This window comes from Hyperolius riggenbachi, chromosome 7 (assembly GCF_040937935.1).
Source record: "Hyperolius riggenbachi isolate aHypRig1 chromosome 7, aHypRig1.pri, whole genome shotgun sequence".
In the NCBI taxonomy this organism is placed as follows: Eukaryota; Metazoa; Chordata; class Amphibia; order Anura; family Hyperoliidae; genus Hyperolius; species Hyperolius riggenbachi.
This window is the reverse complement of record NC_090652.1, coordinates 226,300,872-226,326,829: the sequence shown is the minus strand read 5'-3', so window position 1 is coordinate 226,326,829 and position 25,958 is coordinate 226,300,872.

Below are 25,958 nucleotides of genomic sequence, written 5' to 3'. Positions count from 1 at the left end.
ATTTTCACAACTTGGGCTTGATTCACTAAACTCATAACCCCTATCACGGCTGTTTTCGCTCTTATTTTCACATTTGCGCGCGATCATGAATTTTGCGCGAAAACAGCCGCAATATGAGTTATCACGGTATACTGAAGGAAGCCCCTTGTCAATAAAATCCCCCTTATACCACCATCAAGCAAGGAAATCCTGAAAATAATTTTGATGGTACTTTTTCAATTGCAGAGTACTGAAAATGTATTTTAAAGAAATGATGAAAAATGATCTCCTGGGAGATAATGGAATAAAGTCCTATATTAGATAAATGTAATGTAAAGAAATACATAGCCCAATTACAATTTGGCATACAACCAGGACAGGTTCTAGACTTTCTGCTGCCTGAAGCAGACATTGTAAGGATGCCAATTATATAGAAAATGGCACTATATAACTGAGTGTGGTACATATATATATATACAGTACTTTCAGTTTTCTTATTTCACTTTGTTCGCCATTTCTATTAGGATTGCCTCATGAGTATTTGGGTTAAAACAGGATGATGGACTCTCTCCATTACATTATCTATACATCAGATCAAACTGGTCTAATATGGCCAAAAGGGCAAGATCAGGATATAATATATATTATAGACACAGCTGATACAACTGTCCAATCATTCTCAGGGTAATCGTTGATTAGATAAGTTAGGGTCTATGTTCCCGCTGCTTCCACTCCTGACCACCATCTCTGTACATGTAAAAATGCAGAGAGAAGCCAAGTAGTCATCATGTTTACCTTCTCCCTCCGGAATGCCCTGAGGGTTGTTGGATCATGCCTGCACAATCAATCATTTTCCAATGTCTATGGGCATTCTTGCTGTCAGTAAAACAATACTAAGAATGTATCCCCTTCCAGTATGACCACTGCACCCTTCTTCTCACAGCCGCAGTAGCTCTGGGAAATCAATTGCAGTTTCTTTGACTGGAGCTATTGCTACTTCATCAACTTTCCCAGAGCTCCTGTGGCCATATATGGAGGGAATGATTCTGAGAATGGGTATAAAACGCCAGAAACACACTGCTATACCTGCTATTGTGATTCTATATCATGTACATTTAATACTTGGGTTGAACCTGTGATGAGCATTGAGCTCCTCATATTGATTTACTGTCGATAACTATAAACCTCTAGTGAAACTTGGTATGCCTGATAACATCCCTTTTAGATAGAAATGCATATGCTATGCTACGGGCTTGGAATTTTCTGAGTGTTAGGGAAGATCCTTGCAGCCAAGAGGGGCACCTATAGAGGGTTAAGAGTGGTGGAAACTGTTTCGTAAAAGTGGACCTGAACTCTTGCACAGGACAGAAGGAAAACAAAGAAATGTTCCCTGTATGTATTTAGAGTGTTTAGCATGTCTAATTTCCCCTCATCTGTGACTAATCACCCGTGTAATTTGATTTCTCAGCTGTGTCAGCTGGCTGCTACGGCAGAGCAGCTAATTTGTAAACACAGGATGTTAACCCTATGTCTGCTTCTGTGAAAGCAAGAAGTAGACACACTGCGGATTTATTGCAGCATTTGTACCAACTGTAACAAATACATGTTTTTTCCTTAAAGGTTATTATGCTGTTGCTTATCTTTTAGAACAGAGAGGAGGTTCTGAGTTCAGGTCCGCTTTAATACTTGAATGGGTAAAGGGATGATACAGTATTACACACTCAAAATATAACTTTTATTAGGTTCACTTAAAAAATAAAGGCAGCTTTACACACATATAAAGTAGACACAGTGCTGTATATACCTGTGTCCCATATATAGACAAATATATACAAAATCGATATTGATCGATTTGATCTATCTGACAGGATGGAAAAGCTAAGTCGATTTGCTGCTGGCAGCAGATCAATGGCCCATAGAGTTGCCTAGATCTAATGGTGCAATAATGCATTTAGATCCATTTTCAATAGATTTCCAATAGATTTCAGTCTGAAATCTATTGGAAATCTGTTCCTAGTGTGTGGCACACATCAGATAGATTCCTGTCAGATTCGACTTGACAGGCATCTGACAGAAATCTATCTGATGGTCAAGTCTGCTGCAAATCTATAAGTGTATGGCCACCTTAACCGTATCAGTATTTTACTAACAATGCAAATGGCTTAACTTCTGTTGTGACTCCACTTCTTTTAGTAACTTAAACAAACATATTCTGGAAAACAGATTTATGACAATCTCTCTACATTTATATATCAGTTTGAGAACAGGTTCCAGCTAAAAAAATGAATTTCAATTCCACTCAAGGCTCAAACCCACTAGCAGCCTTTTCTAAGCACTAATGATTTGAAAAAAAGCTTTTGCTAATGCAATGCTATGGGGGATTTTTATAAAATTCCATCTCTCTAGTGGGATCACACCCACAGCATTACAATACCAAGAGCTTTTCAAATCACAAAGGCTCTGAAAAGCGCTCTTTGGCCTAGTGCACACCAAAAACCGCTAGCAGATCCGCAAAATGCTAGCAGATTTTGAAACGCTTTTTCTTATTTTTCTGCAGCGTTTTAGCTAGCATTTTGCGGTTTTGTGTAGCGGTTTTGGTATAGTAGATTTCATGTATTGTTACAGTAAAGCTGTTACTGAACAGCTACTGTAACAAAAAACGCCTGGCAAACCGCTCTGAAGTGCCGTTTTTCAGAGCGGTTTGCGTTTTTCCTATACTTAACATTGAGGCAGAAACGCATCCGCAATCCAAAATCTGCAGCAGCCCGGGAGTATGCGTTTCTGCAAAACGCCTCCCGCTCTGGTGTGCACCAGCCCATTGAAATACATTACCCTAGCGGATCCGCACCCGCAAGCAGATCGCAAACCGCAGCGGAAACGCTCCGGTGTGCACTAGGCCCTAGTGGGTTCCAGACCTCACACTCAAATCTCCTGCTTCATGCAATGTCTTTAAGTGTTAAGTCAACTTAACCACTTAAGTACCAGTGGTCTCTGCCCCTTTAAGGACCAGAGACCGCTGGTACAAGAAACAGCGGAATAGCGATGAATACTGATGAACCGTGGCACTTACCCGCCACAATCGCTGCCACTGCCGCACGTCAGGAACCTGGGCCACCCACTCTGCCATCTCTATGATGGTAGAGTTCCTGTGAGCTGGTCAGAAGCTGCTTCCATTGGCTCCTGCCTCTGCCTATCAATATAAGCCAATGGGAGCAGCTTATGTTGATAGACAGGGTCAGGAGCCAATAAAACCGGCTCCTGACTTGCTCACAGGGCTCTGCCATTATAGAGATGGCAGAGTGAGTGAGCTGCAGCGGGGAGACAGCAGCGAGATCGTTGGGAGCAACAAAAGCGCACGGCATCGGTTGATTGAAATCTATGCCCTGGCAGCCAGGTAGCCATCAAAACGGATTAGATTTCAATCATCAAGGTCCTAAAGTAGTTACCATCTAACTCTCAGAGCTGTTTCACACCTCAGGTGTAATGTGACATTTGCGTTGCGATATTCAAACGTTTTTCGGTGTGAAATAACCCAGAGGAGGCCAGATATTTTTCTGCCACACACAAATCTCATTAAACAAATAGATTATCAATCTTACTACTCAGTAATTTCATGCTTTAATTTTCATGCAACTTTTGTTAATTTTTTTCAATTATTATAACAACCTTCCTCTCACAACAGTTATCTAATCAAGCTTCATTAAAAACACTTCAGTAAAAATAGACTGAATTACACTATGCATTCACACCATACAGAAAATGTTCCTTGGATTTCAGGATATTTCCAACTGAAACAGGCGCATGCGGCAAGTGGACTAATTGGGCATCACCAAGGGTGCCAATGCATTTTTCTGGGATTCGGGCGCTGGAACAGAAATGTGGGCGCCCGCTCAATTAGGATGACAAATATCATTTTTATCCTAAAAACAGTATTTACCGTTTTTAGGATGGCAAGTGTCGTTCTTATCTTAAATCAATATTTACCGTTTTTAGGTTAAGTGTTGGGTAGGTAGTGAGGACAGTTGTGTTGGAGATGGCGACATTGAACTTTTATACATTGCATAATTGTGTTCCTTACACATAGGTTATAGGATATTCCTCAAGCCAAATACTTTTTTTTTGTTTGTTTTAATACTCTAATTCCCTATAAACTAAACAAGCCTCGCCCACAGCTTCTTCAAAACGCCAAGGCACTCAGACCCATGTAGCAAGGGCTTATGGGAGCTCAGTCTGGGCAGGAGGAGGAGGAGGTTACTAGCCAGAAATTTCAGAGGCAGAGGTGAGGGGGGAGTGAATTTTTTTACAGGCTGAGAGGTGGAGATGCAGTTGCAGATTATCTGTGTAATGATGACAAACAGAACATGGCAGCTCTCATTGTATCACAGGAATAAATCATCTTATGCTGAATACACACGGTTCGTTCCTGCATCGAATGTGGCGCTCAATTCCCGATGAATCGATTATTCCTGAACATTTCCAAGCGCATTTCGATAATTTTTAGGTCGATTGCCATGTAGAGTATGGCAAATCGACCTAACGATCCATCGAGACGCGAATCGGACATGTCGGAAATAAACGAATCGACGGGAATCGAGCGGCGCATCGACGGGAATCGAGTGCGGGAACGAACCGTGTGTATCCAGCATTAAACTGTTGAAGCTATATGCAGCCAGATATGCTGTGTAAACTTTAGATAATCATAATTAAACAAAAGAAAGTGAAAATGGTCGCACATCTAACCAAGATGCACCTGACATTGCATAGGGCTGATAAGCCTCTCAAAGGCACAACTGTGCTCATTGCCGTAGAACAGGTGCATTAGAACTAATGCATCTCACAATACAAATAATGGAAGCAAACTTATGCATTAACATTATTAACTTATTAGGGGTCCTTACCCTTCTCTTATTGAGAGAGACATCAGTTCAACAGCAGGGACGGCTCGTGCAGCCTTCTCTCGGGGTCCCCACCCTAACCTATGTTTAAAATCACCCAGCGATATGGGAACATGCTAGCAGCATAGTCTTGGGAGCAGCAGGCCATATAAAGGGGAAGGGGTGTGGCATGTCCCCAGGTTCTCTCACTGCCTGGGGACACCGCCCACAACCACAACCCAACCCAAAGGAAAGAATTAATTACTTATATTTAAACAAAAGAAAGTGAAAATGGTCGCGCATCTAACCAAGATGCACCTGACATTGCATAGGGCTGATAAGCCTCTCAAAGGCACAACTGTGCTCATTGCCGTAGAACAGGTGCATTAGAACTAATGCATCTCACAATACAAATAATGGAAGCAAACTTATGCATTAACATTATTAACTTATTAGGGGTCCTTACCCTTCTCTTATTGAGAGAGACATCAGTTCAACAGCAGGGACGGCTCGTGCAGCCTTCTCTCGGGGTCCCCACCCTAACCTATGTTTAAAATCACCCAGCGATATGGGAATAGGTGCATTAGAACTAATGCATCTCACAATACAAATAGTGGAAGCAAACGGACTCCGAGAGAAGGCTGCACGAGCCGTCCCTGCTGTTGAACTGATGTCTCTCTCAATAAGAGAAGGGTAAGGACCCCTAATAAGTTAATAATGTTAATGCATAAGTTTGCTTCCATTATTTGTATTGTGAGATGCATTCGTTCTAATGCACCTGTTCTACTGCAATGAGCACAGTTGTGCCTTTGAGAGGCTTATCAGCCCTATGCAATGTCAGGTGCATCTTGGTTAGATGCGCGACCATTTTCACTTTCTTTTGTTTAAATATGAGTAATTAATTATTTCCTTTGGGTTGGGTTGTGGTTGTGGGCGGTGTCCCCAGGCAGTGAGAGAACCTGGGTGCCGCCCACGCCACACCCCTTCCCCTTTATATGGCCTGCTGTTCCCAAGACTATGCTGCTAGCATGTTCCCATATCGCTGGGTGATTTTAAACATAGGTTAGGGTGGGGACCCCGAGAGAAGGCTGCACAAGCCGTCCCTGCTGTTGAATAACGACTGGGGTCCAGTCGTTATTTGAATGCGTCTAAAAAGCTATTTAACAACATTGTTTCTTTCTTTAACCCAGTAATTTCTACGACGACATCTTTAGAATGTCACTATTGTCTTTTTTTGTCACTTATGTTTTTAAATGTGCGTAGTGGTTAGCGCTCTCCGCTTGCAGCACTGAGTCTACAATTCGGATCGCCACCAGGTAACTATCTGCATGGAGTTTATACTGTATGTTCTCCCTGTGTTAGGATGGGTTTCCTCTGGGTACTCCTGTTTCCTCCCACATCCCCAAAACATACAGATAAGTTAATTAACTTCCCCCTAAAAATTGACCCTATATTATGATGGACATATGGCTATGGTAAGGATTAGATTGTGAGCCCCTCTGAGGGACAGTTAGTGACAGGAATAAAAACTGTCCAAAAGTGTTGCGGAAGATGTCAGCACTATATAATTACTAAATAATAATAGTGCACCTTTGGGGTTGTCATAAAAATTTTGCTGTGTTACACAATAACAAGAAAGTGCTTGAACTTGATATCAGCTTTAAAATTACAGAATACGGGATGGTTGCTATGTAAACAATTTAAAGCAAAAATTTGATCCTTCATCTGCTTAAGCAGATAAAGTATGATGACGTCAGTTTATGCCACACACATTTCTCCACATGCCCTCTCCATGCACACACTGTGTGTATCTGTGTGTTTATTTTGGCAGCCACTGGTTATGTCTGCTTGTGTATAAATAGTGCTGGTTCTGTCTCCAGAGCCAATGCCCACATTCAATGTGCTTTTCAGATGCACGGTGTTTATCCCTCACTTGTCTTTATCACCCAGTTGGAGGCAAGTTCATAACTTCGACCTTCAGTTCTATTTACACAGAAACTTTATCTAAGATCTGATTTGAAACACTTTCCATTACATATACGGATTTCGGTAAGAACAAAATACTCCCAAGCTTACATGAATAGAATTTTTCGTAAAAGATCTGAGACATTGATAGCAGATCCCAGATGTTCAACCTTTTCTTTCTGCAGATTTTTTTTTATTTTTATGTAGTTGCCTTGATTTTGCTTTAAATTACACCTATAAAAAAAAGGTGAGATACTTACCTCAGTAAGAAGCCTCTGGATGATCTTTTTCCGTGGAAACATTACAGGTGCACTTAAGGCAAGGTACTACGCTGATGTAAGTGTAGTCTGTAGAACAGGAAAAGGCAGAAGCAGGAATGCCAATAGCAGCAGAAGATTGGGCGCCACCATAAGCACATTTATAAATATCGCCAATAGTGTGAAATTTGGAAACCATGGTGATCAGGCGCAGCGGGCGCCCAAATTTCGCACTACTGCTAATATTTATAAAGGAGGGGATAGGTTATGCATGGGTAAGAGATGGCTAAGATTAGCCATGGGGGAGTTAAGGTTAGCCATGGGGGCTGGTTAAAGTACCTGACCTAACTTAAAATGCACAAATTACCAGAATTTATGCAATTTACGGAACTAGTTATGCAAACTGTGTAACTTGCTTCACGCATGCACCACATACATTGCTTGTGTAACAGGCAACGTAAGGGTCCCTTTACAGTTTTTAAAGTGTACCTGAGATGAGGGGAACAAGTAATTTTACTTACCTGGGGCTTCTTCCAGTCACCTGTAGTCTGTCAGCACTCTCTGTGTCCTCCTAGTTTGCTCAGCAGGAAAGGTGGGGCTGGTTAAGTTAGGCGTTAGGGAGGTGGATTTTAAGGTTCGGCATCAGGATAGGGGGTTTTAAGGTTAGGGGTGGGTGGTGGTGTGAAGTTAGGCGTCAGGGGGGATGGTTATGGTTAAGCATTGGAAGGGGAAGGGTTCTGTGTGAGAATAGACTTGGTTTTAGTTGTAGTAAAATCATGCTCCTGGGGCCAGGAGCACCCTACGCATGCATAGTTCTTACAGACTTGTAACTGCAAATGCACAGAACCCTCCTGGCTGCAGTAGCACGATCAAGGAGATGTGCGGACTGGAACAGCACATGTACAGTAACCCCTCTGTCACAGACTTTAATTTGTCTGCAACAGCACAAGTAATGTAAAAGCATAAGTAAAAGCCTAATTGTTCGCTTTGTCTCAGATACACTTTAAGGTATAAGCCCTGTATTACAATATTTTGGACTACGAGGCTTGTTGTACATAGACAGACATTTATATGCCACATGTAGGAAATGCATGATATGTTTACTATAGTAACAATGGTAACCTGAACCTACCTTGTAGGTTTTTCTCTGCTTTGAATAATATCTTCAGGGTGTGTTGAGTTGAACAACCATTCTTTGTTTTAAAGAAAGATTTGAAATACTGATAAGGCTTGTTCACACTAGACATTCTGTCATACTTGCTGTTGTCTTTTCCATTGCAGGCAAAATGCATATACAGTACTTGGCAATGTTCAGTGTTTAAATTAGCAATATGTACAGCAACATGCTCCACTGAGTTGAACTGAGGAGATCTTCTTTCTTCATAAACAATGGGTATTAAACATAACCTGTTCATAATTATACTTAGAATGTGTGTGCATTAGTAGGCATTAACAAACACTGATAGGCATGCAAGCCAGACATGACCCAGCTTCACGGTCAATCTCTGTGACCAACATAGAAGACTTCTGCTATATTTGATCACTAGGTAATACACATTCCTGATGAAGCAAAGAATTATTATTTCTGTATTCCTAAATAAGAGCTTATACCAGACATATCAAACAATGCCAATTGTCTGGCTGATCCCACCAACCCTGAGTCTCTCATACTAAGGTCCAGTTCACAATGCACCGCAAGCGCAGCAGATGCAGAGACGGTGCAGTAAGCACATCTGCTCAGGATGTGCTGGTGTCTGCGCTGCGCTGTTCACACACCTGCAATTTTGCATTCGGTGCTGTGCATTTGTGTCACCACCCATCCGCTTGTCCGGATATCATCTGACATCATCCGACCCTGTTGCAGCCTGACAGAAGCGTGGGGCAGAATGTCAAAAGTCAACAGGAGTCCTACTTAGCAAGAGGGAACATTCTCAATGGCCCACCATAATCCAATAAGAATGTTCTGTGCTGAAGCAAGGTTCCCATAGTTTGGGTTTTTTTTGCAAACTAATGGGGTGCCCTATATTTCTGCTGGCCTCAAATCTGCCTCGTACCGAACGGCAGCAGCAGCAGAACCAAATACACTGGACAGGGGAGGTGGCATTTTGAATGCGGCGATCAGCCTAGTGGGAATGGAAACCGTCCTCTCCCATAGGCTTTCATTGCATCTGATTTGCGGCGTTTGTCTCACAATCACAATACGGTTGCAGAAAAGTGCTGCAGGTCGGGATGCTGCATCTGAGGTCCAATCCGTGCATTGTGTTCCCATTCCAAATGATGGTGTAAACGCATCCTATTAATAACACAGGACGCGTCCACTGTCCAATTTTGCATTTTTTTGCGTTGTGGAAAACGCTGCATTTTCTTATTGTAGTGTGAACGGCCCTAAAGTCACTAACCCAGAATAAGAGTGCAGATCAGTTACCCTGACTAACCTCTGACTTCGCTAACTACATATTTGTTTCAGGTGTATGAGTCAGACACTACTAAAGCTAAAGGGATTAATGGGACAGCCATGTAATCTGTATAGCAGGTTCCATACTATGAGGTCACTTTAAAGAGGTATCGTCACCATAAAAATCAAATTTCAACAGCAACTGGTCTGAGTGTATTAAGTGATAAAGATGCTAATCCTGCATTCAAAACATTCAAAACGTTTTCTGCTGTTACGATTTGGAGTTATCACATACTTAAGGAGCACTGGTTTTTTAGTAGTCGTTGCCAAAGAATTGCATGCTGGGTGTTCTTTTTATCTATAATGTATTCCTCCTCTTCCCTTTATTTCCCTGCTAGCTGCTTATCTGAAACCTAATCCCCTACTCATTTGTGTTTACAAGTAAGGCTGAGGCGACTCAGCGATTGGAGGAGACAAGAAAAAAAATAAAGGGCAGAAATGACATCACGAGTTAGCCTTAACTGTGGGCAAAAGACATGGCCCCCACCAGGAACAGAATTCTCGTCATTTACTCAGTGCTGGTCGTAATGGAAAAAGCTACGCTTACGGATCATTACGCGTAATTTTACGCTATTACGCATTACGAAATTACGCTTACGGCATAGACATTCAATTTCGGTACATGTCTGTAATTACGCATTGCCCTTACGCAATTACGCGTAAGAATACCGTAATTCAGGTTGTTACGTTATAGGCTTACGCGTAAATTCCTACTAGCAATTAATGCGTAAGGTCATGCTGCCAAGCGGAAAAGTTGACGCATGGATGAATGTTAGGTAGCCGCCGACTTTAATAGCAAAGCCCCCTTAAGTGCTAAGAGCCTCAAATTTGGAGAATATATTAAGGAGATCAGAAGGAATAAGAGGAAATTTTTTTTTTCAAAAAGACCTTATAGTTTTTGAGAAAATCGATGTTAAAGTTTCAAAGGAAAAATATATACATTTAAAAACCCGCCGACTTTAACGGTTAATAGCAAAGCCTGCTTAAAATTTAGAAACACCAAATTCACAGGGTATATTAAGGGGATCAGTGGGAATAAGAGGAAAATTTTTTTTTTCAAAAAGACCTTATAGTTTTTGAGAAAATCGATTTTTAAGTTTCAAGGGCAAAAATGTCTTTTAAATGCGGAAAATGACAGTTTTTTTTGCACAGGTAACAATAGTGTTTTATTTTTATAGATTCCCCCAAGTGGGAAGAGTTTTACTTACTTCGTTCTGAGTGTGGGAAATATTGAAAGAAAAATGATGTGGGGTCCCCCCTCCCAGACCTCTTTAACCCCTTGTCCCCCATGCAGACTGGGATAGCCAGAATGCGGAGCACCGGCCGCGTGGGGCTCCGCACCCTGACTATACCAGCCCGCATGGTCCATGGATTGGGGGGTCTCGGAAGGGGAGGGGCAGCCAAGCTTTCCCCTCCCCCTCCGAGCCCTTGTCCAATCCAAGGACAAGGGGCTCTTCTCCACCTCCGATGGGCGGTGGAGGTGGAGGCCGCGATTTCCTGGGGGGGGGGGGGTTTCATGGTGGCATCTGGGAGTCCCCTTTAAAAAGGGGTCCCCCAGATGCCCACCCCCCCTCCCAGGAGAAATGAGTATAGAGGTACTTGTACCCCTTACCCATTTCCTTTAAGAGTTAAAAGTAAATAAACACAAAAACACATAGAAAAAGTATTTTAATTGAACAAAAAACATAACCACGAAAAAAGTCCTTTAATATTCTTAATTAACCATTAATACTTACCTGTCCCTTTAAAAGCCAGTTCCCACGCAATATCCTCGGAAATATACTAATCAGTTACAATGTAACAAAGTTATTACAATGTAACAACTTTGTTACTTTGTAACACCACCGCACCCGACGTCACTCGCCGCTCACCCGCCGGCCGCCGCATACACTCTAAGTCCCCGCCGGCTCCCGCCGTCCACTCCGCCCACACCTGTCACCCATATACATGCTGGCACCCATGGGTGCCAGCATGTATATAGGTGACATGTGGGAGAGGCGGGGAGGGCAGCGGAGCCGGCGGGGACTTAGCGTCCCTTCACCCGACAGAGCTCTGAGCTATAGCTCAGAGCTCTCGAAAGCATCTTTGTATTTGGGCTCCAAGGAGCCCCATTGGTCCTTAGCAGACCAATGGGGTTCCTTCAAATCAGAAGGAACCCCATTGGTCTGCTAAGGACCAATGGGGCTCCTTGGAGCCCAAATACAAAGATGCTTTCGAGAGCTCTGAGCTATAGCTCAGAGCTCTGTCGGGTGAAGGGACGCTAAGTCCCCGCCGGCTCCGCTGCCCTCCCCGCCTCTTCCACATGTCACCTATATACATGCTGGCACCCATGGGTGCCAGCATGTATATGGGTGACAGGTGTGGGCGGAGTGGACGGCGGGAGCCGGCGGGGACTTAGCGTGTATGCGGCGGCCGGCGGGTGAGCGGCGAGTGACGTCGGGTGCGGTGGTGTTACAAAGTAACAAAGTTGTTACATTGTAATAACTTTGTTACATTGTAACTGATTAGTATATTTCCGAGGATATTGCGTGGGAACTGGCTTTTAAAGGGACAGGTAAGTATTAATGGTTAATTAAGAATATTAAAGGACTTTTTTCGTGGTTATGTTTTTTGTTCAATTAAAATACTTTTTCTATGTGTTTTTGTGTTTATTTACTTTTAACTCTTAAAGGAAATGGGTAAGGGGTACAAGTACCTCTATACTCATTTCTCCTGGGAGGGGGGGTGAGCATCTGGGGGACCTCTTTTTAAAGGGGACTCCCAGATGCCACCATGAACCCCCCCCCCAGGAAATTGCGGCCTCCACCTCCACCGCCCATCGGAGGTGGAGAAGAGCCCCTTGTCCTTGGATTGGACAAGGGCTCGGAGGGGGAGGGGAAAGCTTGGCTGCCCCTCCCCTTCCGAGACCCCCCAATCCATGGACCATGCGGGCTGGTATAGTCAGGGTGCGGAGCCCCACGCGGCCGGTGCTCCGCATTCTGGCTATCCCAGTCTGCATGGGGGACAAGGGGTTAAAGAGGTCTGGGAGGGGGGACCCCACGTCGTTTTTTTTTCAATATTTCCCACACTCAGAACGAAGTAAGTAAAACTCTTCCCACTTGGGGGAATCTATGAAAATAAAACACTATTGTTACCTGTGCAAAAAAAACTGACATTTTCCGCATTTAAAAGACATTTTTGCCCTTGAAACTTAAAAATCGATTTTCTCAAAAACTATAAGGTCTTTTTAAAAAAAATTGTTTTCCTCTTATTCCCACTGATCCCCTTAATATACCCTGTGAATTTGGTGTTTCTAAATTTTAAGCAGGCTTTGCTATTAACCGTTAAAGTCGGCGGGTTTTTAAATGTATATATTTTTCCTTTGAAACTTTAACATCGATTTTCTCAAAAACTATAAGGTCTTTTTGAAAAAAAAATGTTTCCTCTTATTCCTTCTGATCTCCTTAATATATTCTCCAAATTTGAGGCTCTTAGCACTTAAGGGGGCTTTGCTATTAACCCTTAAAGTCGGCGGCTTTTTTATATTATACGGGAGCGTAATATTACGCGATTACGGCAGACTGTGTAATTTCAATGGGAGTTTACTGTCTTACGCGGAATTTGTTACGCGTAAAAACGTAACCCACGGTCTACGCGTAATTAATTACGCGTAATACCGTAACCTTACACGTAACGCTTACGGTGCATTTGTAGTGAATTACGATGCGTAATTACGCTAATGCGTAATTTCGGCCCAGCACTGCATTTACTATATAAAATTCACTGAAATCAAAACGTGGACAGTATAATACATGTGTTATGCAAGTAGCTCAAGTATTTATCTACTTATACAGGTATATGTGTTTTTTTCCCTGGCATAGTATGGCTGATCCTCCTGCTTTAATAAATACCTTTGTGAGCTGCAATGGATGACCATTAGCAGATAAAGTTGAAGGGCTTTGATAATCCTGTACCCACCCATTTCACATGACCCCCTATCTATTGCACATCTATTGAGGTTTCACAATTCCACTGCTTGAAAGAATGGGAAGCGACTGGACCTGCCTGGGTTTGCACACAAATTAGATTACATACCAGCCAGCACAAAAAGTTCATGTTTCAAGTAGTGGATGTGTACTTTTTTTCTCATTTTTTTTTTCTTAGAAAGAATACAGGTACGCTTTAGACCTGAACTACAGTAGTTTCAATGCCATTATCAATGATAAATCTTTGTATGCTGAATGCATAACTCCCCCTATCCCTTTATATAACCCTTCTTGTGCAATGTGATTGGCTAAGCATCATGCTGTGGGGAGTGGCTATCACAAAAACCAGGGCTTGGTGCTCCAAGCTTAATGTGGATCCGAGGTGAACTTTTACACATTGCATAATTGTGTTCCTTTACTATTGTTTATAGGGCATTCCTCAAGCTAAATACTTTTTTGTTTTTGTTTTAATACTCTAATTCCCTATAAACTAAATAAGCCACGCCCACAGGTTCAGAGAGCCTTGGCAGTAGCAAGGGCTCATGGGAGCTCAGTCTGGGCAGGAGGAGGGGGAGGTGTTACTAGCCATTGATTTCAGAGGCAGAGGGGAGGAGGGAGGAGGAGAGGGGATTAGGCTGATGGCTCAAGATACAGATAAGCCTGCCTCTGTGTAATGTTTACAAACAACATGGCTGCTGTCATTGTATCACAGGAATAAATAATCATATTCTATTAAAACTGTTTGCAGCTAGCTTTGATGTGTAAACCATCTAAACTTTAGATAAGATATATAGACAAGTTACTTGTTATAGTTAGTTTTTCATCTCGGATCTGCTTTAAGCATTGGAGCCTGGCTTGGCTGAAGATATTGCATCATAGTAAACTGGTGTGTGCAAAACACTGATTTTTTTTTTGTAAACCAATGCCTGGCTATACTGGGAGCACCTATGCCTGGCTATACTGGGAGCACCTATGCCTGGAAATGCCTAGCTATACTGGTAGCACCTATGCCTAGTAACACTGGGAGCAACTATGCCTGGCTATACTGGGAACACCTATGCCTGGCTATACTGGGAGCACCTATGCCTGGACATGCCTGGCTATACTGGGAGCGCCTATGCCTAGCAATACTGGGAGCACCTATGCCTGACTACACTTTGAGCACCTATGCCTGGCAATAATGGGAGCACCTATGCCTGGCTATACTGGGAGCACCTATTCCTGGCTATACTGGGAGCACCTATGCCTGGCAATAATGGGAGCACCTATGCCTGGCTATACTGGGAGCACCTATGCCTGGCAATACTGGGAGCACCTATGCCTAGCAACACTCGAAGCACCTATGCCTGGCTATACTGGGAGCACATGCCTGGCTATACTGGGAGCACCTATGCCTGGCTATACTGGGAGCACATGCCTGGCTATACTGGGAGCACCTATGCCTGGCAATACTGGGAGCACCTATGCCTGGCAATACTGGGAGCACCTATGCCTAGCAACACTCAGAGCCCCTATGCCTGGCTATACTGGGAGCACCTATGCCTGGCTATACTGGGAGCACCTATGCCTGGCTATACTGGGAGCACATGCCTGGCTATACTGGGAGCACCTATGCCTGGACATGCCTGGCTATACTAGGAGCACCTATGCCTAGCAATACTGGGAGCACCTATGCCTGGCTATACTGGGAGCACCTATGCCTGGCAATAATGAGAGCACCCATGCCTGGCTATACTGGGTGCACCTATGCCTGGCTATACTGGGAGCACCTATGCCTGGCTATACTGGGAGCACCTATGCCTGGCAATAATGGGAGCACATATGCCTGGTTATACTGGGAGCACCTATGCCTGGCTATACTATGAGAACCTATTCCTGGCTATACTGGGAGCACCTATGCCTGGCAATACTGGGAGCACCTATGCCTGGCTATACTGGGTGCACCTATGAATTGCTATACTGGGAGCACCTATTCCTGGCTATACTGGGAGCACCTATGCCTGGCTATACTGGGAGCACATGCCTGGCTATACTGGGAGCACCTATGCCTGGCAATACTGGGAGCACCTATCCTTGGCTATACTGGGTGTACCTATGCCTGGCTATACTGGGGATCCAAGCGAAGCAGACACCACCTTCAATAATTTAGTAGCTCTTTATTGGAAAAGTCATTAAAAATGACAAGTCATGAATAAAAATGGCTGTAGCGGCTTACAGCCCACTGTTTCAAGCTCGGTTGCTCTTTCTCAAAGCCAGAAGCTAGATGGCTTCTGGCTTTGAGAAAGAGCAACTGAGCTTGAAACAGCGGGCTGTCAGCTGATATAGCCATTTTTATTCAAGACTTGTCATTTTTAATGACTTTTCCAATAAAGAGCTACTAAATTACTGAAGGTGGTGTCTGCTTCGCTTGGATCTGCATCATTTGATCATCGGTACAGTGATCTTAAAGCTACGGCACACCCCATATCCTCCTGCATGGGTGCTCCTCCACTTCTGTTGTTTTTGGCTATACTGGGAGCACCTATGCCTGGCAATACTGTGAGCACCTAGTCTTGGCTATACTGGGAGCACCTATGCCTGGCTATACTGGGTGCACCTATGCCTGGCTATACTGGGTGCACCTATGCCTGGCTATACTGGGTGCACCTATGACTAGCTACTATTAAAAAAATGTGTTTTCATACTTTTTATTACCCACACAGTTTTTGTGCACAAGTAATATTGTCTGTTTGCAAATTACAAGTTCCCTAAGTACAGTTTATCTGCTCTGGAAGCTGCCATTGCATTTTACTGCATAGCTGCTGTATTTATATATTAAAATCTATCTAATGATCTCTTCACAGCTATCTGTTACTACTGCTCAGTACAGCTCAGGATGGGGCCAGAAGCTTTCCACTGTAGCAAGGAGCTTTCAACTGAAGAAAAAAGTGACGTGATTAACTGTTTGAATGCTGTTCTGCTACAATTTGTTTGTGGTAGTAAATTTTATGCTGTAAATAATCTTTTTGAACAAAGAGGAAATGCAGAGTTTCATACCACTTTCATGGAGAAAAGTGTTCTACTTGATGAATCACACCTTTTCTGAACTGTGCCTCGGCACTTGAGGACTGGAGTTCGACATCCCTGCCATAAAGTAAAAGCACTGGGTATAGAGTATTTCTATTGCTCTATATTGCAAAACATGTTTTCTGCACTCCTGAGAATTTACCAGCAGTTTTGCTCCCTTTTTGCAGCCATTCTTACCTGTTGTCTTTCACAAAGCAGAACTGCACAGTCTACAATCACACCGCTTTACCCCAAGTGAACTCTGACACAGGAACTGGCTGTGATGCTGTATTCAAATTTCCTGCCCTTCCATTAGCCATTCAGAAATGGGAAGAAACAATAATGCCTCGTTGACATCTAAAAACGAAAATGAAGGCGTTTTGCATTTTTGTGCGCTGCTTTTTTAGCGCACTTCGCTGCACGCTGCGTTTTAGTTAAAAGCGCTTTTCTAAACACTTTTTCAGAGCGTTTTTTTCATTCACTCCCTGACGCAAGTCAGGAGTGAACTCTTTGACCCGGAAAATAATAAATACAATGAATGTATTCCTAAAAACGTGAACGCAATCGATGCGCAAAGCGATTTTGTAAGCATTTTGCGTTTTTTTCCTATACCTTTCATTACAGCAAAAACACCCCAAAAATGGTACAGGCACTGCTTTGCGGACCGCAAAGTGGACTCAACGTGCTGATATGAACCTTTTCATAGAGATTCATTGCTCAAGCGTTTTGTGGCCGATCTTGCAAATCGCCTGCGCTGGAGAAAAGGCAGAACGTGAACGAGTCCTTATTCTGTCTGCCTTGACTGCTCAGTAAGTAAGTAAGGTTGTTTACCTTCAGCAATGGCCCAATATAATAATCTAAACTGGTTTTCGATAGCTGCAAGGAATGAATTGATGTATGTAACACACTCAATTCATAGTTCATGTTTAATAGCACTATAAAGGTACACATTAATGTCTCTGGGGAATAAGCACAGTGTCATTTATGTAAGGACATTAAAGTAGGTTCATTCCACAGCTGGAATCTTGCACTGACAGCTTCCTTTCCCTACAACCACCTTACTTTTGAACAATTCTGATCTGCTGTAAGGAATCCTCTTAATGTCAACAGTATGGAATGAAATTCTATTTGACACATCCTAAAAGCTTACAAATAAAATTAAGCATATTGAGAGCAAGAAAAATAGATTAGATGACCCCGCTTGTGAGATTTTACAGCTTGTTTGCTGAGGCTTCTGCACTTTTTATGATGACATTTGCAAGCATTGGGTATAACATACAGAATACTGAGGTTAGATGCTAATTACTGCATTGCTAAAACAGTCAGATTATGCAGATGGTTCAAAAAACAACAACCATCAAAGTGACTCTGTAGTAAAAGAGATATGGAAGTTGTAATACTTATTTCCTTGTAAAGCAATCTTGAAGTCAGATGAAATATTAAATAATAATAAGTTTCTTACAAGTCGACGGCCACAACACCTGCATGTTATAATTTAAGTAGGCCTCAGTTATTTGGACTGAGTTTTAGGCAAAAGGCTTGTTCGCAGAGTATACCTTTAAGAAGAGGTTCTCGCAGAATCGAGGATGCAGGCAGTTACCAGAAATATGTCCTGAACATGTCCCTGAAGGGAGGCCACAGGCCTAAACTGCCCCAGACGGTTAGGAGACCTAAAGGTAAACATAGGCCATATTTACCAAACATGGCATTCTTGTATGTAGGGGAAAATGTACTCGGAATATTAATTAAGTATGTGTGTGTTATGACATCACAAGGGGTCTGAGCCAATTGTAGGTTTGGAGGGATGGCTCAGATGATGTCACATTTAACTCTTTTCTGGTCAGTATTAAAGTCACTGACGGGCTTACAGACGGCACTCTTTGCTTCCTGTAAACCGCTGGCTTGAACCTTCTTCTTTTATTTATGTCTTGTCAATTTACCTGACTGTATGCTGTACATAGTAGATAGGCCTCCGGGCTAGGTAGTCTAGATGTAACGTAGCATAGACAAAAGATAACCTGATTACCATTCACCAGGAAGATAATCAAGAAGCTGTAACGCAACGGACTTACTACAGAAGAATCTGCTTTGCTAAGATGTAACGAACTGTATCTGTATATCTGTTTACTGAATAAACACCTTGAAACTTGGAAGACGCCTAAAGAAGTTCTATCTCCTATGCTGTTTGCTGTGATGCCGCTCGCATCGCCGAGAGCGTGCTGCGCATGCACAGCTGCCCCTGCGCATGACGCTCCCAGCGACACAAGCGAGAGCGAGGATACACGCGGCAGGCACCATGGCCATCGACTTGAAACGGAGCCGCAGTGGGCGACTGGAGGATCCTTTGGTAACGTTACAGGCACAGGGAGGCTGCTGCGGGGTGTCAGAAGCCCCAGGAAATTGAAACTTTTTTTTTCCTGTGTCTTCAGGACCGCTTAAAGGCGTGTCAGCTGTAGGGCCAATGAAATGATGCAAATAATTCTGAATTAATGCAGGCTCATTCAAATTCGTATTTAAATTTATTCAGCTTAAAAAATGGACCAATTAAATTTCCCCTTGGTAGCACTAGATTGGTCCATTTTAAAGGCTGCATCGATTTGCATAACCCTGCATCAACTTGTGGAATTATTTGCATCTCATTGCCCATCTCTAGTCAGCAGATGTCGCGATGCTCAGCATTGCATGTTGAGTATTGGTAGGACATCCACCAATGTACTGCCTGTCAAATTCCTGAGAAAAGTTTGTTAGTTGTGATCACATTGGATTTCTATATTTACATGAAGTGGGAATAGAATGCTTGTTGTTATTTACTGATTTTAGTATCATAGCGAAGGTCTATAATAATGACAGATCAGAGTTTTCCCAGGACACTTCTCCCCAGAGCTGGACAAGAATGCCAGCTGTGCATTCTCCCCTCGTCTGCTAACATCGTGTCCCCGGCACTCCGTGCTTCAGCCATCATCTGCTGACCACACAGAGTAATCTCACTATTACAAGTATTAACCAATTGTATATCTTAGCTTTTGTGATTACATTTACTGAAATATGTTATGTGAAACTCTAAATAGTAATCTGTTATCTTTCACAGGATTATTTTGTTATGCTAGCCAAGGAACCCCACATGTCAGGATATCTTAAAGGTTACACACATGGGTAAAAAAATTGCGTGTAACGACACAGGGCGACATAAGGCGCCTTATGTCGGCTCATTGTTTTTTTTTTACACTTGATTTGGCCTGATGAAGTGGGCTTAGACCCACGAAACATGTCGCCAGTGCATAATAGAATTCATTGATTATATGAATTTGTCTTCATTTGAGGTAAGTCACCTCAACTCTTTTTCATTTGATTGTTTTTAATGCAAATTGTATCACTATCTGGGCAGCTCTTCCCTCCCTTGTGCATCTACACCCTCCTTTGGAGGAGTGTTCCAGTCGGCCCCTTGTGGTGACACCACACAGAGGACCATCTCGTCTAGACTGTCTCATTTTACTAGAGTGTGACCTTAATCCAGCTTGCTGGATATCCGATTGCTTACAGTGGTTGGTTGCCCTTATGCAACCTTCCTTTGTGAGTATCCTATTCCACCACCTACAATTGTCTCATTATTTTTGTGTCCTACTGCACTATCTGGTTTCCCATTGTCTCTTTGTTTTCTCGGTGTGATTTGCCTTCTTTAAACAGAAGGAAATCTGCAATAATTCAGCTATAAGTGAACATTTGTGGTTACCCACAATGCACTACTACTGCATATGCAAATTATCCCTTTTCGCCATTGGTAAGCCATACAAGCATGTAGAACCGCTGGTGTATAGCAAGCCTATAGCTTTAAATATTACACAACCATATCGACCCCACATGTACACAGCCTGTTTCAGACTTTTGGTCCTCATCAGTACATGGCAGGGATTGATAAGGCTGTATGTGTTTTCTGTCTCCTCAGGGTGCTCTTTGATCACCCCCAATCCCAATGCGTAAAACAACACACCATTTAGATATCATTAGGAAAACTTTAGCAAATGAAAGGGTTCAAAGAACGGTCTGCAATGATTCTTATGTATTTCGGATGACCATCATACCAGCAGATAATCATTTCTTAGTCAGCAGTGTGTACAGACCTATGAATGAATATTAAACAATTTGTCTGCAAAGTCTATGGTGCTTCTTCCAGCCCCTAGAAGTGTCTGTGTCCCTCGCCGCAGTTGTGGTCTTCCACAGTCAGCCTGTATTGTATCGCTGACATCATCGAGTTAGCGACTTCTGCTCATGTGCTTCCCATGCATGCGCAGAAGCCGCCAACTTGATGGGGTCAACGATTCATTACAGAGTGACTGCGGTAGGCTGGAGAAGACCGCAGTTGTGGCGAGAGACACAGACACTTCTAGGGGCTGGAAGAAGCCCCAGGTAAGTAAAAAAGCATAGGATTAATTCATCTTAGAATTTCTTTAACTAGCCTATAGGCTTTTGTTTGCCTATTAAAGTGTACCTGTAGTAAAAAAAAAAAAAAGAAGTCCCCCAAATGGGTACTTATCTAGGTAGATAATCCAGAGGCTTCCCCGTCCGTCTCCCCATGCCATTCCAGCAGTGGTTGCTGTGATTGTTATCACTCATCTACAGGTGTTGTTCCTCTTGCCCCATATGGAATGCGCCGTCTTCCCCAGGAGAAACCGCAGCTGTGACACATTTTTAAGTTCCCAGCAAAGTTGCACTCCTGCCACAATGCATGCTGGGAGGTACAGTCTGTGGATGTGAATACATCTCCCGATGAATATGTACTCGTATCCATAGACTACATCTCCCAGCATGCATTGTGGCAGACTTTTCCAGAAGCTTCACAATGTAGCACAGCTGGGGTCTCTCCTGGTGAAGATAGCGGATCCCACATGGACAGATGCCAGAGGAGCAGCATGTGAGTTGTGATGCTCACCACACCCCCTACTCTGCCGCCGGCACACTCTTTTATGAACCTCCCTTATGGGGAGGTTCATTTTCGATATTTTCAGTTACAGGTGCTCAGTTGCCATTAATATTAGCCATGTTCAGTTTGGGGGTGGATAGTGTTGGGCGAACATCTAGATGTTCGGGTTCAGGCCGAACAGGCCGAACATGGCCGCGATGTTCGGGTGTTCGACCCGAACTCCGAACATAATGGAAGTCAATGGGGACCCGAACTTTTGTGCTTTGTAAAGCCTCCTTACATGCTACATACCCCAAATTTACAGGGTATGTGCACCTTGGGAGTGGGTACAAGAGGAAAAAAAATTTAGCAAAAAGAGCTTATAGTTTTTGAGAAAATCGATTTTAAAGTTTCAAAGGGAAAACTGTCTTTTAAATGCGGGAAATGTCTGTTTTCTTTGCACAGGTAACATGCTTTTTGTCGGCATGCAGTCATAAATGTAATACATATAAGAGGTTCCAGGAAAAGGGACCGGTAACACTAACCCAGCAGCAGCACACGTTATGGAACAGGAGGAGGGTGGCGCAGGAGGAGAAGGCCACGCTTTGAGACACAACAACCCAGGCCTTGCATGAGGAAAAGAAGCATGCGGATAGCAATTTGCATTTTGTCGCCATGCAGTCATAAATGTAATACAGATGAGAGGTTCAATAAACAGGGACCGGAAACGCTAACCCATCACAGATGTTCATTGTTCATGTTACTTGGTTGGGGTCCGGGAGTGTTGCGTAGTCGTTTCCAATCCAGGATTGATTCATTTTAATTTGAGTCAGACGGTCTCCATTTTCTGTGGAGAGGCGGATACGCCGCCGATCTGTGACGATGCCTCCGGCAGCACTGAAACAGCGTTCCGACATAACGCTGGCTGCCGGGCAAGCCAGCACCTCTATTGCGTACATTGCCAGTTTGTGCCAGGTGTCTAGCTTCGATACCCAATAGTTGAAGGGTGCAGATGGATTGTTCAACACAGCTACGCCATCTGACATGTAGTCCTTGAACATCTTCTCCAGGCGATCGGTGTTGGAGGTGGATCTGCACGCTTGCTGTTCTGTGTGCTGCTGCATGGGTGTCAGAAAATGTTCCCACTCCAAGGACACTGCCGATACCATTCCCTTTTGGGCACTAGCTGCGGCTTGTGTTGTTTGCTGCCCTCCTGGTCGTCCTGGGTTTGCGGAAGTCAGTCTGTCGGCGTACAACTAGCTAGAGGAGGGGGAGGATGTCAATCTCCTCTCTAAAGTCTCTACAAGGGCCTGCTGGTATTCTTCCATTTTGACCTGTCTGGCTCTTTCTTCAAGCAGTTTTGGAACATTGTGTTTGTACCGTGGATCCAGAAGGGTATAAACCCAGTAATTGGTGTTGTCCAAAATGCGCACAATGCGTGGGTCACGTTCAATGCAGTCCTAGGCCGAAGAGGTCATAGCCTAGGGTCACAAAACCTGTTTATTGGGCAATTTCAATGGTGGCGAGTCTGACGTACATAAATCGCAGCAATGGCCGTTAGCAACGTCTGAATCTCACGAAATGTCTCATGCAGGTAGAAGACATATTGTTAGACTTGGGCTCCAAAGATGGGTTCCCTACATCTCTACAAACCAGAGTTACAGGGCTCCAAATTTGGTAAAATCCCACATAGGCTTTCATTGGGCCTCCTATTTACAGTTCCAAAATCTCACATCTTTTCAAAGGGCAATTACTCAGCAGTGGCAAATTTTCTAGCATTGTAGGGACCCTTAGGGGGAACATGACTGGTGAGTTTCGGGCCCCTAGGCCAAAGAGGTCATAGCCTAGGGTCACAAAAACCTGTTTATTTGGGCTATTTCAATGGTAGTGATGGTGGCATACATAAATCTCAGCCATGGCCGTTAGCAACGTCTGAATCTCACGAAATGTCTCATGCAGGTAGAAGACATATTGTTAGACTTGGATTCCAAAGATGGGGTCCCTACATCTCTGCAAACCAGAGTTACAGGGGTCCAAAATTGGTAAAATCCCCCATAGGATTTCATTGCCTCCCTATTTCACTTTCCAAAATCTCACATCTTTTCAAAGGGCAATGGCTCAGCAGTACCAAATTTTCTAGCATTGTAGGGACCCTTAGGGGGAACATGACTGGTGAGTTTCAGGCCCCTAGGCCGAAGAGGTCATAGCCTAGGGTCACAAAAACCTGTTTATTTGGGCTATTTCAATGGTAGTGATGATGGCGTACATAAATCGCAGCAATGGCCGTTAGCAAAGTCTGAATCTCACGAAATGTCTCATGCAGGTAGAAGACATATTGTTAGACTTGGATTCCAAAGATGGGGTCCCTACATCTCTGCAAACCAGAGTTACAGGGGTCCAAAATTGGTAAAATCTCCCATAGGATTTCATTGCCTCCCTATTTCACTTTCCAAAATCTCACATCTTTTCAAAGGGCAATGGCTCAGCAGTACCAAATTTTCTAGCATTGTAGGGACCCTTAGGGGGAACATGACTGGTGAGTTTCGGGCCCCTAGGCCGAAGAGGTCATAGCCTAGGGTCGCAAAAACCTGTTTATTTGGGCTATTTCAATGGTAGTGATGGTGGCGTACATAAATCGCAGCAATGGCCGTTAGCAAAGTCTGAATCTCACGAAATGTCTCATGCAGGTAGAAGACATATTGTTAGACTTGGATTCCAAAGATGGGGTCCCTACATCTCTGCAAACCAGAGTTACAGGGGTCCAAAATTGGTAAAATCCCCCATAGGATTTCATTGCCTCCCTATTTCACTTTCCAAAATCTCACATCTTTTCAAAGGGCAATGGCTCAGCAGTACCAAATTTTCTAGCATTGTAGGGACCCTTAGGGGGAACATGACTGGTGAGTTTCGGGCCCCTAGGCCGAAGAGGTCATAGCCTAGGGTCGCAAAAACCTGTTTATTTGGGCTATTTCAATGGTAGTGATGGTGGCGTACATAAATCGCAGCAATGGCCGTTAGCAAAGTCTGAATCTCACGAAATGTCTCATGCAGGTAGAAGACATATTGTTAGACTTGGATTCCAAAGATGGGGTCCCTACATCTCTGCAAACCAGAGTTACAGGGGTCCAAAATTGGTAAAATCCCCCATAGGATTTCATTGCCTCCCTATTTCACTTTCCAAAATCTCACATCTTTTCAAAGGGCAATGGCTCAGCAGTACCAAATTTTCTAGCATTGTAGGGACCCTTAGGGGGAACATGACTGGTGAGTTTCGGGCCCCTAGGCCAAAGAGGTCATAGTATAGGGTCACAAAAACCTGTTTATTTGGGCTATTTCAATGGTAGTGATGGTGACGTACATAAATCGCAGCAATGGCCGTTAGCAAAGTCTGAATCTCACGAAATGTCTCATGCAGGTAGAAGACATATTGTTAGACTTGGATTCCAAAGATGGGGTCCCTACATCTCTGCAAACCAGAGTTACAGGGGTCCAAAATTGGTAAAATCCCCCATAGGATTTCATTGCCTCCCTATTTCACTTTCCAAAATCTCACATCTTTTCAAAGGGCAATGGCTCAGCAGTACCACATTTTCTAGCATTGTAGGGACCCTTAGGGGGAACATGACTGGTGAGTTTCGGGCCCCTAGGCCAAAGAGGTCATAGTCTAGGGTCACAAAAACCTGTTTATTTGGGCTATTTCAATGGTAGTGATGGTGACGTACATAAATCTCAGCAATGGCCGTTAGCAAAGTCTGAATCTCACGAAATGTCTCATGCAGGTAGAAGACATATTGTTAGACTTGGATTCCAAAGATGGGGTCCCTACATCTCTGCAAACCAGAGCTACAGGGGTCCAAAATTGGTAAAATCCCCCATAGGATTTCATTGCCTCCCTATTTCACTTTCCAAAATCTCACATCTTTTCAAAGGGCAATGGCTCAGCAGTACCAAATTTTCTAGCATTGTAGGGACCCTTAGGGGGATCATGACTGGTGAGTTTTGCCACTGCTGAGCCATTGCCCTTTAAAAATGGTGTGAGATTTTGGAACGGTAAATAGGAGGCCCAATGAAAGCCTATGGGGGATTTTACCAATTTTGGACCCCTGTAACTCTGGTTTGCAGAGATGTAGGGACCCCATCTTTGGAATCCAAGTCTAACAATATGTCTTCTACCTGCATGAGACATTTCGTGAGATTCAGACGTTGCTAACGGCCATGGCTGAGATTTATGTATGCCACCATCACTACCATTGAAATAGCCCAAATAAACAGGTTTTTGTGACCCTAGGCTATGACCTCTTTGGCCTAGGGGCCCGAAACTCACCAGTCATGTTCCCCCTAAGGGTCCCTACAATGCTAGAAAATTTGGTACTGCTGAGCCATTGCCCTTTGAAAAGATGTGAGATTTTGGAAAGTGAAATAGGGAGGCAATGAAATCCTATGGGGATTTTACCAATTTTGGACCCCTGTAACTCTGGTTTGCAGAGATGTAGGGACCCCATCTTTGGAATCCAAGTCTAA